Source organism: Dipodomys merriami, unplaced genomic scaffold, assembly GCF_024711535.1.
Source record: "Dipodomys merriami isolate MVZ:Mamm:240054 unplaced genomic scaffold, mDipMer1.0.p SCAF_51, whole genome shotgun sequence".
NCBI classification, from domain to species: Eukaryota; Metazoa; Chordata; class Mammalia; order Rodentia; family Heteromyidae; genus Dipodomys; species Dipodomys merriami.
Window position 1 is genome coordinate 10,721,494 of NW_027206080.1, and position 12,687 is coordinate 10,734,180.

Genomic DNA, 12,687 nt, shown 5'->3' on the forward strand with positions numbered 1-12,687 from the left:
CCTGTGGATGCATGTAGTGCAGGGATGGGGGAGAGGAAAGGGCATTTACCTTCACTGTGGCACAAGGCCTTCACTGTGGGTGCTGCACTGCAGAAAACAATAAAAACCCAATCACTCCTGAATCTACTTGTCAGGTACTGGTTCCAGACTAGGAGAAGCAAGCTGAGACCTCAAGATATTGTGATATTGGTGGCCCTACTCCCACCAAATACTGAATTCCTAAACAGTGGTATCCCTCAGAGGAAAAGCTACAATTTCCACATTCTCAACTCCACAGCCCTGGTGCGATGATTTTGCATAGGAGGGAGAATCAAGTTAGAAAACAGATCCAAATCGCTTCCTATGGGAAGTGATTTTATGGGCAGCAAAATGTTGGAAAGCCGAGGGCTAAGGGAACTCCCGGCATCAGTAGAGGGTGTGACGGAGGCAGCCTGCAGGAGATGTGTGATTTGGTGAAGACTCGGTTCAATTGCAAGCAGACTAATTGTTAGATTATTCGACTTTGGCCAGAAAACCACACAGACATCCATGTACAGAGAATACAGAAAGGTTTATTGCCAGCAAAGGGACCGGCAAGACCTCTTCTCACAAGTGAGGAGTAATAAGAATTGCTGGCTACTGTCTCAGGTGACCTATATAACCTACTGAGGCTAGGAGGGGCTAGAGGAGCTAGGAGGCAGAGACCCCAGTGTGGACGTGAAGACCATCATGGCGGACTAGGATTTAAGGCTGCTGCCCAAGAAGTAGATAAGGAGCCCTGCAGCTGCCCAGACCTGAAGGTCACTCTAAGGGGCTCTTGCTGCCTTATAGTGTGGTAGCTGCCCCAGAGGAGTGCCATCCCAAGGCAAAGGGGTTTGGAGGCTGATTATGTACTGCCTTTACTAAATGGGCCTAGTATTGTCTAGGAAGGGAGCAGGCTAAGCTGTGGAAGGGGGAAGGAGCAAGTTAAGCTATGGGAAGAGAGCTCATTGGGCTAAGAAAGGAGATGGCCTGGGTGGACACCTCCTGGGATCAGATAAAAATGCCATACAGGAGCCTCAGAAACTGTTCCTGTGGGGATCAGACTGTGATGCGTTTGTCAGTAGAGCGACGTAAACTGCCAGGGGGTTATTGAAAATAATAGCACCATCAGTGAGGATGGCTTGAGAATAACAGATGAGAGTGGTTGGGGAAAGGCTAGAGAAAAGCTTTCTGCATCCTACTGTCAGCCTACACTGTCTCTGAGCATCCCTGAGCTGTGCTTCCCTGAGAAACAATATGGGAAGATTAACAGTCAACAAACAAGAAAAATAAGAATTACAAGTCCTGGGGGCAGGGCTAGAGATGGGGATGGAGATCCAGATGGAAAGTTTGCTAAAATATGTTGCTTCTAACAAAAAGGTTGCAAGGCATGCAAAGAAGCAGGTAAGTCATCCATACAATAAACAGGTAATAGAAACTACCCAGGAGAGCAAACAGGTGGGGAAAGTAACAGAAAAACAACTACAAAGGACTACAAGAAACCATGACTAAATAAAGAATTGCCAAGGCATGCTGGTGGCTCATACCTGTAATCCAAGCTACTCGGGAAGCTGAGATCTGAGGATCATGGTCTGAAACCAGACCCTGTCAGGAAAGTCCATGAGACTCTTATCTTCAATAAACTACTCGGAAAATGCTGGAAGTAAAGCTGTGGCTCAAGCCACAGTGCTTGCTAAGTGCTAATCTTGAGCTAAAGAACCTCCGAGACAGCTCCTAAGCCCTGAGTTCAAGGCCCAGGACCAGCACGGGAAAAAAAAAAGAAAGAAAAGAAAAGAAAAGAAAAAGAAAGCTATGCTAATAGTGACATATCAAATAGGCAGTATCAATAAAGAGATGGAAGTCAAATAAATTAATATGCAAATAGAGGATGAATGAATGAATGAAATATTATAGAATTTTAGCAGCAGGTCAAGTAAGAGTAAACATGGGGGGCTGGCATACATACTTGTAAAATTTTAAAAAATCAGCCAAAGTAACAAACTTAAATAAATTATATTTTATGCTTACAAAAAATATACATTGAGAATGCTTTAGGTGTTCAGAGTGTTATTGTCAACCAGTGATTCAAGTTCTGTCTCGCTGTCAGCCTTCCTAGGAGAGCTGCTCTGGGAGGTACATCTGCAAGTGATCTCTGATCACAGATCTCTTATCTCTCTCAGATCCAGGAAAAAGGAAGTGAGTGCCAGTCCCCAAAGTGGGCACACAGCCATTTAACAAGTTATCTTTCATGCCTCAGGCACCTCACAGGGTGGTCAAATCAGAACAGCAAATCTCAACCTTGCACAAAGTACCAATAAGGTTGCTAAAAACCAACCGATGGCTGCCTCCGTCCTTCAGCAGAGGTGTTGGTTCAGTACTTCTGGATTGGTGCCCCCAAAGTCACATTTCTAGCCATTTCCTCAGTGATGTGATATAGCCATTTGGGCACCCATATTCTGAGAACCACTGGTCTAGAAAGGAGATAGGCCATGGGCTCTAAGTAGGCATCGTTTTGTTGGCCTTTGGGGCAGGCACCTGCTGAGCTTCTAGCAGAGCCTTCCTGTGAACCTCAACTTAGTAGCAGCAGAATGTATGCCTGGCAGCCTGGGAGGCACAGGAGCTCATGGGGAATCAGTGTCCACTCCCCTGAATGCAGCCCTTCTTCAACACTGGCATTCAATCGTTTTCCTGAGAGGTACACATTCCCTAGCAACAGCAGTAACTTTACTCCAATCCAGGCCATATGCCAAGGAGCACAAGGATGTTCTCATTCCTTCTATCTCTACTCATGAGATGATACAGAAACTCAGGTCAGCCAAGATTCCAGGGAGAACAGAGATCTCTTTGTTCTCTTGGAGAAATGGTAACTCAATTCATTCACGTAAACTCTTTTTTTTTTCTGGAGCATGGTTTATTAACATCACATGTGTTTGGGGGAAGCAAAGTACTGCCCTGTTCTAACAGGTGGTTCACCTTCCTCGTCTAACTTTTAAGCACGTAACCAAATGCTTGAAGGTGTGCTTTTCAACATTTCCCATGTCAAATGATTACATTTTGAATAGCAGAACAAATTAAGATGGAAATGACACGGCGACCTCAATTTATTATTTGTACCTAAGGATGCAGAGCAGTGATTCTGTGCCTTGATGAAATGCACTTTATCTATACCTGGAATTGTTACCAGTGGCTCACTCATATAATCCTAGTTACATAGGAGAACAGGAGATCTGAGGATTGTGGTTTCAAGCCAGCCTGGGAAGAAAAGTCTCTAAGACTTATCTTCAATTAAGCACCAAAATGCTGGGAGTGGAGACATGGTTCAAGTGGTAGAGTGCCAGCTTTGAGTAAAAAGCCAAGGATCAGTGCCAAGGACCTGAGTTCAAGCCCTAGTACAGGCTCTCTCTCTCTCTCTCTCTCTCTCTCTCTCTCTCTCTCTCTCTCTCTCTCTCTCTCTCTCTCTCTCTTTCTCTCTCTCTTTCTCTCTCTCTCTCTCTCTCACACACACACACACACACATACACACACATACACACAAATGTTATGGCTGCAGCTTTTTATTAGCATAGTAACACATTTGCTTTATTCCAAAAATAATTATTATTACTCTTCATATATTCATTCACCATAACCAAAGTCTGAAAACAGCACATCTTGAATGAGATATGTTCCTAATGAGCATCAATGAGTTTCCACTCTACCTAAAACAATGGCCTCATATCCAATTTCTTTTCCTTTGTCAGGAGGCAGAGCAAAAGTCAGCGCACTAAGGAAGCAACTTTCTCAAGGCCCTCACCAGAAGTTTCCCCCATTACCTACTTATCATCTCTCCCAGAAAGAGAGTAGTGTTGGGAGGTGAAGGGTTAATGCATAGTTTAGCCTCTTGAAATAAAATTACCTGAATTTGCTTAAGGACATCCTTTAAATTCCTTTCCTCCAGCACTTTGTTTGCAAGCCCATAAATAGCTCTCCTTCAAACAAATACTGAAAGTCTAACCTCATAAAACTGGGAGAAAAGTCTCTTTGCCGAAAAGCTTATTGCATTTCCCCAGCTCCCAGCTTCGGGATATCAATTTAAATACAAGGCACCTAACTCACAGGCAGCCATCTCCTTGTTAAAATTCCCAGGAGATGGGAACATTTGCCCTCACGGGTTGTAGCTACACATGAAGTCCCGGAGGCTTCCTATTTTTCTGTAAGTACAGATTGAGATACTTGGGTGACCTGGTTAGAACAGAAATGGAAGGAACATTTAGGGAACAGTTGAGACAGAAGGTAGAAAAAAAAAAGTTTCCTCTTTTGTTGAGGGAATTTGCCTGTGATCGTCAGCCAGTTGTCTATCCCAGCATCAATAATGAAAAAACAAGGGCAATCTTCTGTGAGTTCATTCTCACAAATTGTCCCTGCATGCTTAACCACTGGGAAAACTGTTTAAATCTCCACTAACTCCAGTCTCTAGGTTTACACATAAGGAAGTCTATTCCCTTAGTGTTCCAGCAGTTTGCCTTAGACCAGGTAGGCCGATTATAAAGTAATAGGTAGGTGCTCTGCCAAGAACTCAGCTTCCCTCACCTGGCTATAGTTAGAAGATTTTACAAGTGCATGAAGAGAATCAATACAAGATTTTGACAGTTCCTTCACGATAGCTTCTCAGTTCCTTCTTAAAATAGCAGTATGTTGGCACGCACCAGTGGCTCATGCCTGTAATCCTAGTTGTTCAAGAGGCTGGGATCTGAAGATTGTGGTTCAAAGCCAGTCTGGGCGGGAAAACCCATGAAACTCTTATCTCCAATTAACCACCCCCCCGAAAAAAGAAAATTCAAAAGTGGAGCTGTGACTCAAGTGGTAGAGAACTAACCTTGAGCAAAAAAAAAAAAAAAAAAAATAGAGACAGCACCCAGAACCTGAGTTCAAGCCCCAGGACTGACACTAAATTAAAACAACAACAACAAATCTGCCTGATGTGATCAGCTGAGCTGTCCAAAAAAAGAAAAAAGAAAATAGATTCCTAAATAATTTACCAGTAATGCTTGAAATATTCTCTTCCATTTTTCTGTGTCCCTAAGTAAATTATGTGCCAGTAATGCTTGTAATATACTCTTCCATTTTTCTCAGTGTCCCTAAAAAAATTAAATTTACAGAAAGCAAAAGAATGATTTTATGCCTTTTCATCAATATTTTCCAGGAGCACTGTGCGGATCACAGTGGTTTATTCTGTGTTCCACTCAGATTACCAATGCTTCTTGGCCAGGACACAACATAAAGTAAATCAGGATATGACAAGTCACAGACTCAAGTGAAAAAGAACCAGAACTCAGTGGATCATTGAATTAATTAAAAGAAAGAAGTTGGGATAGTGCCCTAAAAGGGGGTGGCGGGAACCTTTTCCTGATGTCTTGTGACAGACACAGACACAGATGGCCTCCTAAAGACAAAAACTTCTCGGGAGTGAGAATGGGCTCTTTCAGAAACACAGCTTCCATTATTTCAGAAGGGCACCTAAGGACACCAACTCTTGGCTTCTGGGCTTTGCAAGGCCCATTCATCCAGCTGGCCTAGTGATACTGACCACTAGAGGGAGTCAGGGACTGTCCATCATTCTGCAGGAAAGAGCTTCCTCCCCAGAGTGCAGGGTATGAAATTCCAACAGAGTGATGGAAGCTGGGAGGGATGGAGACTTCCCATCTGCCTTGGACATGAGTCTCTTTAGAGAGCACTTAATCCATGGATTTATTTCTTCCTTCAACAAATAACCGTTATGGGTCATGCTCCGGACATTAACATTAGACAGTGGAGAACACAGCATAATTAGCACAAACGACTAACATTACTTCAATGTGATAATGATGTATGAAGAGCAGAAGCCAGGAAACATGTAATACCAATTTACTGGTTGAAAACTGGTCAACTTCAGCACACTTTATCTTACCTAACCAGGCCAATAGCAATCGCTTCATGTGTCACTAGCTCTGAACACATAGGATGGTGATGGTCCTGGGGCTTGAACCCAGGGCCTGGACATTGTCCTTGAGCTTTTTTGCTCAAGGCTAGCTCTCTGCCACTTGAGCCATAGCTCCACTTCCAGCTTTTTTGGTGCTTCATTAGAGGTAAGAGTCTCCCTGGGTTTTCTCCCTGGGCTGGTTTTGAACTGTGAGCCTCAGATCTCAGCCTACTGTGTAGCTAGGATTATAGACATGAGCCACTGGCACCCAGCATGAGAAACACTTTTTAGCAAGCAAATGAAGCAAGAGTGACTTTTCCTTTTAAAATATTATCTGTGTCTGAAGCTAATTTCTGCAATTTTAGGTGTGTGTGTGTGTGTGTGTGTGTGTGTGTGTGTGTGTGTGTGTGTGTGTTTCATGCAATTTCTAAGAATCCCCCATTAAAATGGCTTTGAGATATACAAAAACATATTTGTTATAGTATTATTTATAATAGCAAAATTGGAAAGAGATTAGATACTCTATCAAGGGAATGATAGAATAGGCCGTGATGAATCTTCTGAAGTTATATTTTAGTCATAATTGTCATGATGAGATATTCTTACAAATTCCTGATAAAGGAAAAAATAGCCTATTGAAGAACTAATAAACAAAATGAGCTCCACTCCTTTTTTGACACAGGATCTCATTGTGGAACCCAGTCTGACCTCAAACTCACAATCCTTCTTCCTCAGCCTCAGAAGTTCTGGGGTTGCGGAGGTATGTATTACCAAGAGTACCTGATCTCGTCTATACTTTTTTTTTGGAGGGGGGGAGGGGTCCAGTCGTGGGGCCTGAACTGGGAGCCTGGGCGCTGTCCCTCAGCTCTTCAGCTCAAGGCTAGCGCTCTACCACTTGAGCCACAGCACCAATTCCGGCTTTTTTCTTTTTGCTTCTGTGGTGCTAAGGAATCGAACCCAGGGCCTCAGGCATGCAAGGCAAGCACTCTACCACTGAGCCACCTTCCCAGCCCTCATCTATACTTTTAAGATACAAAAATGGTAACAAATAAAATGTAGAGTTAAGATAAAGTTGCATTGTCTTTCTTGTTTTGTTTAAATGCTAAAGTAAATATGTATTGATTTTTTAATCAGAAAGAAAGTCTGTTTACATTGATATCCTATTACTCCTGAGAAAAGAAGTAAGTTACTCTTCCTCTTTACTAACAAGTTTCTTCCTGGGCTTGTCTAAAAATATTGGGATAGCATCTCTAGACACAACCAATCACCACTCTCTAGAACCAAAAATCAGGAAAAATTCTGACACTTTTGAATGCACACATATCCTAACCTAAGCAGAAGGAGGCAAAATTAATATATGGTCTTTGAAATCTTTGTTTAAGTGTTTTTACAAGGCAAAGAAATCAGATAAAAAGAGACACTATTTTGTCAAGTTTTATTTTTATTCTGTTCAGTTTAATGAACCTTGATTATAAATCACTCAAATAAGGCTTAATGACATCACCAATGGTATTCTGTACTATGTAGAATGCATTTGGTCATTTATAAGTGAGCGTGAATGCATGGGTGCGTTTTACATGTAGATAGACATTTGTTTTTTATATTGTGGAAGATCATTTGGCTTATAAGGAAGGTGTCTTTACTTGGTGAATTTCTGTCATCAGGAAATAAACTACTCAGATGAGGGTGGTTTAAAGTTTATATGACTGTGTGAAAGACACCGAAAGGTGTCGATTCCATGGACAGAACAAGTCCTTTGAGCTTATATATTCCCAAACCTTTGCTGGGTTTAGAGAATCTACAGACACTATTTAGTGTCTGACACTGCATGGTGAAGAGAAAGGAAAAAAAGAACAGTTGACTGAGTATCTGAAAACAGGTAGATAAGTATCTAAATTTTTGCTAGTGAGCTCCAGGAGACTGCATAACTACTCTACTAGTCAAGTTGTAACTCACCTTAAGAAAGACCCTAAGGAAAGGGGAAAGGTAGGTTGACAGGATCTGAAATATGAGGAACAGTAAAGGGAAGGTTATAAGAAGTTGGGAAATGGATAAAATGTTTATCAATGGACAGATATGCAAAGGTAAAGAAATTAAGTAACCAGTGGCTTAGGCCTGTAATCTTAGCTACTCAGAAGGCTGAGATCTGAAAATCACAGCTCAAAGCCAGCCCAGGCAGGAAAATTCATGAGAGTCTTATCTCCAACTACCTACTTAAAAAAAAAAAAAGAGCCAGAAGTAGATCTGTGGCTCAGGTGGTAGAGTGCTAGTCTTGAGCAAGAAAAGCTCAGAGGCAGCGGCCAGGCCGAGTTCAAGACCCAGAACCAGTACAAAAAAAAAAAAAGTAAACAAAGATGTAAGTAAATGAGCTAAAAATACCAAAAGCATTAGCTAATAACTTAAAGTAGGAAGGATAATGAAGAGCTCTATCTTAAGTGTCTGGAGACTCAGAAGAACTCAGTGAGAAGAAAGAGCCACTGGCGACTCTTAAGATTATTCTCCCTGTTGTGAGACACAGAGCTGTGAAAAGGGCCACATTGGCTTCACAGAGTAATCTCTAGACCTTGAACCTGTAAATGTTCCAACTTTCTTATCTTTTCATGGTGGATCTTGTTTTACCTGCTCAATCTGAAAACTCTGAATGATTAACTAAAACTAAATTAACTAAAAACTAAACTTCTAATCCTTTGAGCAGTTTTTCCCCAAATAGATACTTTTTCTCAACAGCCAATAGTGTGATAGCATTTTGAAGAACCTTTTTTTTTCCAACTGGTAAGATTGGTCCCTTGGGGAAAATCATTTTGCTTGCCCGCCTGCCTATAATCTTTCCTTCCTTCCTTCCTTCTTTTCTTCCTTCCTTCCTTCCTTCCTTTCTTCCTTCCTTCCTTCCTTCCTTCCTTCCAAGGAATTGTTTCATTTTTGCTTCAGAGTAACAAAAAAATAGCATGGTCATAGGGTCTCCAAGAAATCATCAGTCTCTTCTGGAGCCTGACTCAAAAATCAGTGTGGCTGGCCGCCGGTGGCTCATGCCTGTAATCCTATTTATTCAGGAGTCTGAGACCTGAGGATCACAGTTCAAAGCCAGCTCGGGCAGGAAAGTCCAAGAGACTCTTATCTTCAATAAACCAATAGAAAACCGGAAGTGGCGCTGTGGCTCAAGCGATAGAGCATTTGCCTTGAGCTGAAGAGCTGAGGGACAGTGCCCAGGCCCAGAGTTCAAGCCCCACGACCAACAATAAACAAAGAAAACAATGTGTAGCCAAGCCACAAGGAGAAAATCATAAGATTCCTTCCCTTTAGGGAAGAAAAAGGAAGGGATTTCCAATTCTATGAAAGGGTAAGACAGCTATCTTTCATATGTCATGACATCCTAGGGAAATAGAGTGATCCCAGTACACCTGGTTGGCTCTCTAGAAGAAGCTTTGGTGTTTGCAGGTGTATGAAAAGAAGCAGGAACCAAGAGGAGGACTGTAAGCTACTGCTATGTCAGTAACTTTCTGTTTATAACAGAAACCACCATTTGGAAGCCACACCTGGATTCTATCAAGTGCATAACACTTGCTCTAAAATGATCCATCCTCCAAAATGCAAAGGAGGAAACCAGGATTTATTCCAAACAAAAAATATTAACAAAAATAAGCAAAGGGAAGAAATATATTTAACTTAAGGTTGGTGGTGGTGGTTATTGCTTTTCAAGAAATTAGAGAACTTTGGAGGAAATTGTGCTGGAGATGTTATTGCAAGCTATACATTCCTACAGGTTGTATATTTTTAGTCAGTAATATTTTTTGTCATGTGAGAAAGAAATACATCCCCAGCTCATTCTATTACATAAACCCTTCATGGGCATGGGATTCTTTGAATCAGTGAAGTATAGAAAACTCTCCTCAAAGCCCAGAGTCTTTGTTCAGGTTTCTTAGAAGCTGAGCCTAAAATAGGGATTCTTGTTCAAGTGAATGGTTGGCTTGTGCTCTCAGGACATGTGAAAAAAGAAAAGGGTTGATTTTGGACAGAAGGAAAGTAAACAAAAAATGTTATGCCCACTGCAAGCAAGCTTCAATCTACCCCTGGACATCCGGAGTTCAAACTACACCAAGGTTAAGAATCTGGAGGCTTAGGTTCTCCTGCTTTCAATCAAGGTTTATTAGAGTGAATAGGTAAGTTACCTGAGGATCTTAAGAGTGTCTGAGACAGACTGAGTATGCATGCTCCACAATAGGTACAACTGTGAATCACTAACAGATACAGGAAGGCTACACTGCTGTGTAAAGAGGAGGTGGGTGGGCTACCAGTGGTGTCCACTCTACCAATCAATGCATGGCATAGCAAAGCAGAATGACTGAACAGGACAGGAAGCTACTATGCCATGGACCAAAACCATTCCTGTCCCACCAGAATGAAAGTCCTTTTGTGGGAGAAGAACAGATGAAGTTAACGCAATGGTAGGATTCTCAGGTATTATAAGTCAGATGTGGGACAGGTGTCTGTTCAGTTCTCCCAAGCTTTATAACATGAATTAAATTATGGTTGTTTCTTGGTATCCATGGGAGATTGAGTCCATAACCTTCTCTATAAATATCAAAATCCACAGATTTTGTAGTATGTAAAGTATATAATATACTATATAAATTCCCTGTAAATAGTATTACACTGTATTTAGGAAACTATAACAAGAATAAAAGGCCTTTCCATGTTCAATACAGTTGTAATTGTTTTCCAGGTATTTTCAATCTGAAGTTGGTAGATCCCATGGATTCAGAACAAAGTACAAGGGAGCTACTGTACTCATCTATAAACCTCTAGTTCCTTATTTATAAATTAATACCTAAGTGGGAGAAAAATGATGGAGGGGGTAACAAGTTCGACAAGAAATGTACTCACTACCTTACTTATGTAAGTGTAACTCCTCTGCACATCACCTTGACAATAATATTAGAAAAATACAAAAATTAATACCTACATTTCCTATTAGTGATAACAGTACTACCTTAATATGGGTTAAGTATCAAACAAGATCTTGGATTTTAATGAGCTTAGGTCTGTTTCTGCTATATCTTAAAGGCTCTGTAACTGAGATTAAGTTAGAATAATTTCAATTATAATTAAGTTGAAAGGCAATCATCTCAGAAATGTCAGAAATGATCAGAATTATGAAATTATACCTTAGAGGAGGGAGCTGAACAGATATATCAACACCTACATAACCTGTCAATGTACTTTGCAAGTTACCAAATGCTTTTCTATATATGGACTCACTGTCCCTTCTTAACAGCCTTTAGGAACAAAGATAAATTGGAAAGCCCTTCCGAGAAAATCAAAAGCTGGAGGTCTCTGATTGATCTCTTTTTTCTGGTCTGCACAAAGCTTCAACCCAGGGGACAGATTTGTCAGCTTTACCAGAGGTAGGTAGTAGAATGACAGCTAAATTTCACAGGACCAATGGCTCCAGAGTCCATCTGTATTGATGATGAAACATGTTCATGGATGACTCTTGTTCACATAAAATTAGCACATAGGGAAGCGTTATTGTACTTTTTAGTCAATATCTATATTCCAAAAGCAGCTGGAGATTCAACTCAAATAACCTCTGCTTAGATCTTACAACTCAGCCATTGACCAACACAAATGGAAATCCAAAAATGTGAGCACATGTTGCTTAGGAAAGTGTCATTGATGTCACAGCATTACTTGGGGGGGAAAAAAGCCAAAATCTAATTTTCTCTGAATATAATTTTTTCAGTAATAAAGTAGTCAAGATATTTTTTCTAAGACTACATGAAAGTAAGCAACAGTTTGCTGATAGTTTTTCCATGTTTTGTGTACTCCAAGCACAAATTAGTCCACACATTTGACTATTCTTAAGTAATAACTTTTCTTGGTAATGGACTCCTAAGCTCCATAGTTTTCTCTTCCAAGAGTTTGTCCCTCACTTTGGAACTACACCATTGCTCTCAAATTTTTCTAGAATATTCATGATACAGTAGACGAGTACTCCATTTTTGCCCAGGTCAAACTATTTTTGGTCTACTTCCTCAAATTTCTCCGAGGCAATTCAACTAATCACAGTTTCCTAATTTCTTTATCTCCTCTATGTACATAACTATTTCTATGTAAATTTAATACCTACAGCTGCCAGAATTCTAAGTAGTAGTTCTGAGATTATGTGATGCAGGAATGGTCTGATCTTTTCAAGTTTCTTTGTTGTTGATAATGTTGCCAGGTAAGCCAGGCTGGCCTTAAACTTACTTTCCATCCTCCTGAATGCTTACATTTCAAGGTACACCACTGTATCTGACTTTCAAGAATGTTCATGTTCTTGGCCACGGTTCTCCCACAGAAAGCCTGATGCACAGATTGCAGCAGCCCCAGTGTATTTGGAAGCTTTGACTGCCTCTTGAATATGTATAGTGGGAGGCTGTGGGAATGGATGGGGTACTGTGGGAATGGATGCAAACAGAAGTTTGAATCTTAGTTTTACTAGTTCTTCACACTGAGACAGCAATGAATACCTCTATGCTGATGCAATTAGGTTAATACTTACACCTATTTCATAAAATTATAAAGTCAAAACAAGACATTGGGAATTTGAAAATATATATTAGTAATAGCAAAAGTGAAGATTAGTTGTTAGCGTTATCTACTTACTATTTTCTTGCCTTCTGTTGATTTTGAGCTCATGCCTGTTCTTCATTATTTAATTGTCCCTTTTGAATGTGTTAATGTAGCGAATATCATTAACATTGACCTTG